The sequence below is a fragment of the Thermobia domestica genome, unplaced genomic scaffold, assembly GCF_964235325.1.
Source record: "Thermobia domestica unplaced genomic scaffold, izTheDome1.hap1.1 HAP1_SCAFFOLD_201, whole genome shotgun sequence".
Lineage (NCBI taxonomy): Eukaryota > Metazoa > Arthropoda > Insecta > Zygentoma > Lepismatidae > Thermobia > Thermobia domestica.
Window position 1 is genome coordinate 215877 of NW_027655928.1, and position 4238 is coordinate 220114.

The following is a 4238-nucleotide window of genomic DNA, read 5'->3' on the forward strand; positions in this document are numbered from 1 at the left end:
CATATAATATTTTTGCTATTAAGTGTAATGCTTCCTAATAATTTTTCTATGATTTAGTAGTATTTAAGTTTAGTTGTTCGGAGCGAAAAAAAGAAATGTACAGTATGGCGTGCAATCGGGTAAAGTGGTCAGAAGCAGAGGCAGGTATAGTAACCATCTCACTGTGCGTGTGACCACTTTGTCCGACGCTTCCAATCGAACCAAATATTGCTGAATTATGTAATAAATTAGGCTTAATATTTCAATATTGAAACAGCGGTTCACCTATTGTATACGTGCAATGCTAGGTACGCTCATGTAGGCTTAGATCTATATTCTTAATCGAAAATATATAGAAATTATTGAGAACTATTTTGGAAGGTTTATTTTTTGTAACTTCTATTTGAATTCTCTGTATTCAGTAGTAGCTAATTTTCTTACGACTACAGGTAACCTACTATAATAACAGTTTCTATCAGTCTTTCAGATTACATGGACTCCTAATAGATGACTATTGGATATAAAAGTGTACATTAACCCTCTAAATTAACAAGTCAATTGTAGTCCATAAATTCTCACACCGAATTCGAGCGCCGCGAATCCATAAAAAAGCATTTCAATATAGACCTAATTGTAGGCTTGTGCACTGGCGCAAATCTCGGGAGATGATGGGGACATGTCCCCTCCAATCTTGGAACTGAGGGGGACTATGCCCCCAATAATTAGATTTGAAATGTGTTTTTGGATAGAAAAATTATGATTTTTTTCCGATTGTCATAAAGGAACGTGAGATGAAATTGATGTTCCCAAGAATAAGCTTCAAATCTGCTCGCCTCCCAACGTTGAAGATAACTCTGCCATCCTGATCCTCCACAACATTTTTTATCAACTTCATAAATATTTTGGACATTGCTTTAAAAAAAAAGTTATGGGAACGACACTATCCGTCCCCCCCCCTTGATGTTGAAGAGAGATTTGCGCCGCTGGGCTTGTGGTAGGCCTATTTGATCATATTGTTTTCATTTTTCTTATATAATCTTTTTTTTCGTAAATTTTGTTTTTATTTTCAACAAATAAAACTGTATGTTATAGGTCTATGAACTATTTCTTTATTGACTTCCTTAAGAAAGACAATGTGGAAAAGCGTGTCCACTTTGCCCGACTAGGTCGGGTAAAGTGGACATTTTGTAGGACTTGAAATTATCAATAATTAATACTTAAAGCTACTTCAAAACAGGTTCATTTAAATATATCTTAAAACTTAAGGACGGAAGTGCATTATAAAACTTTTACTTACTTGCTATCATGTTTCTATAGGACTGAAGAAATTAAAATTCCTTAGGGTGGCCACTTTACCCATCTTTCCCCTATATTTAACATAAAATAACTACATTTGCATCAGAGTAAGTTTTATTAAATAAACTATGATTAAATGTAGCGTGTAATATAACATTCTTCTCATAGTTACCGCCATTTTAATTGGTCAAAAATTTAATAAAGCATATAAGATAGAGCACATAGGTATCACAACCTGGAAATTCAAATCTTTGCGTTACCTTGTATACACTTACAATTCTCGGCCCGTTAATGATTTGAGAATTAAAGAAAAAAAAACTTATGTGTACGTTGTAGCTCGTAAATATATTAGATAATGTATGAGAATGTATTTATTTAACCAACGTAGATAACGTTCAAGGTTCTGCAAAGAAAACATGTAAACGCATTAATTAAACAAATGATGCTGTTATAGTGCATAAAATAGTAGTGTATATACGTAAAGAAAAAAGAAAGCTCTTACTAAAATCGCTACAAACAATCTAGGTATATCATTAATTGTTTACATATCACAGGAATTAAGCTTAGATAAGAACTAAATAATCTATTGTATAACTTTAATCAATATTTTAATATTTTCTTTTCTGAAGAGAAAAACATTGTGTGTTATAAGTTACTAGCAGCGTTCACCCCGCTTCGCTGCGGTCACCCCGGAACGCAATAAACTTTGTTACTTAGATAATTTTTACTTTTTCGCTTTCAAATTGCAGTAAATGTTAACATTATATCGCCTGTCATTTATGTTAACCCGCCGAGTGACACGGTCGCAATAAACTTTGTTACTTAGATAATTTTTACTTTTTCGCTTTCAAATTGCAGTAAATGTTAACATTATATCGCCTGTCATTTATGTTAACCCGCCGAGTGACACGGTCATGCGGGTTGCATATAAATACGTTTATTTTTACCTATGATGAACTAATAACAAAGGATTTGTACGTTATGGACACTTGAATGGTCAATTATCTCAAGACACTGGTAATTAAAAATTAAAGTGATATGATAAAAACCATCTAGGGTCCAAATCCTAATAACCCCCCAAAAATAAAAGAAATTGGTTCAGCCGTATTAGCGTGATGAGGGAACAAAGGATTTGTACGTTCTCTTTTATAATATAGATATAATCCGAAAGAAACACTCTGCAATTACAGTTTAGCGTCCCTTTCAGCAGCGAGGCTATATGAGATGTGGAGTTACAGCTCAACGGTGAGATCCTAACCATGTGAAAATCCACTAGATATCGAGCCCGGGCCTCCCGTGCCAAAACGCGTCCACTAACCATAGAGGCACGAGTGAGCTCTAGAAACACCCTGCGCAAAAGCACCACACGTGAAACTTCAGTTAGTAACATAAGTAGCAGCGTCACGTGTACAGCACGTGAAAGAGTTTCGTTTATGTGGAGTTATATTTTCTCAGTTAATATTGGAACCGGAAGTGGTAGTAGATTGCTTTCCTTTCCGAATTTAGTAGAGTGATTGGAGCAGAGAAAAAATATATTCTTGAGACGCTTTATTGATTACAGAAAAACTGTTTCTTGCTATCTATTACCGTTCTAATTGTAGTAGTCAATATTAAAACTCGAAGTGGTTTATTTCTGTCACTTTCACTTTGAAACGAAATTTCTGAGTTTTACGTCCCATGATTATGCTGGCTAGGCTAAAGGAGACGGTGATGATGAAATAATGAATGAAATGGTGGAATGAAGAAAGTGGGAGGAAACGGGAGAACCCCGAGAAAACCCACGCACACAGTGTTTGTCCACCACAAAGTTCACTTGGCGCGAGCTGGGATCGAAACAGGGACCCCAAGCACCAGAGGTGAACGCTCTACCACTGAGACACCGCGGCCCTTTTGAATAGAGAGTTAAAGGAAAAGAAATTACCTATTCTTTGAGAACGCTAAATCGATTTTTAAAAAACGCATCTTCCTAAGTCTTATTGAAATCGTAAGTTGTAGTGAATTTCTGATATTTCCAGTTTGAGTAGGAAGTTAAGGATAGAGTTGGAATGTATTCCTTGGAACTTAATCGATTACAAGAAACCACTTTTTGCTCTCTATTATCACTTTTATCCTATAGTGATCAACGTTAAAACCGGAAACAATTCTAGCCTTTCCGGTTTGAATATCACCTTTATTAAGGAACTCAATTCTTAACTTTTGGCCAAATTTGATGGTGATTCATTAAGTACTTCTTAGGATTTTGAGTCTCCCGGACGAACAGAATAACTAAATATATATTGCAATATTCTACATATCTATAAATAGAGTTAAATTACGTATACGGGATTCTTTTAATCCTTCTCCCCTTTTATTATAAAAATGTGTTATAAAGAATTTTTTTTGTACAGTTTTTTCTAAATCTTTAAGTGCTCTAAATGAATGTTCTCAGTGTGTGATAGGAGTAGTTCCTGCCGACATACAATGCTGTCTTTGTAGGATTTTGTCTCAGCCCATAGCGGCCTCAGGCGGGATAGTTTTTATAGTCCGTAACCTGTATTGGTCTAGGGAGAAAGTATCAGAGGTTTACACTCCGTGTTCCATGGCAGCCTCAGGAGTAGATATTATGATAGATCAGCGTTTCCCAACCGGTGTGCCGCGCCACACTAGTGTGCCGTGAATGGGCCGCTGGTGTGCCGCGAGGAATCGAAACAAAATTATTGATTTTATAGCAAACAAATTGCAAAACATAGGGCAAAATGTATATTTGTATTTCACATTACTATGAATCTCTATTATGAATCTACAATTTTAAGTTTCATAGCGAATTACTGTTCTGTACATTACTAATGTTGAAGAAAGTATTTGTTATCAGTGTTATGACCATTATTGCTTCTTTATTGTTGCAGACTATTTCGTAACTTGAAAATTTAAAATATCATTCAATCCTTTCGAGAAATTACCTACATTTGTGTTTTAAGAGTAAA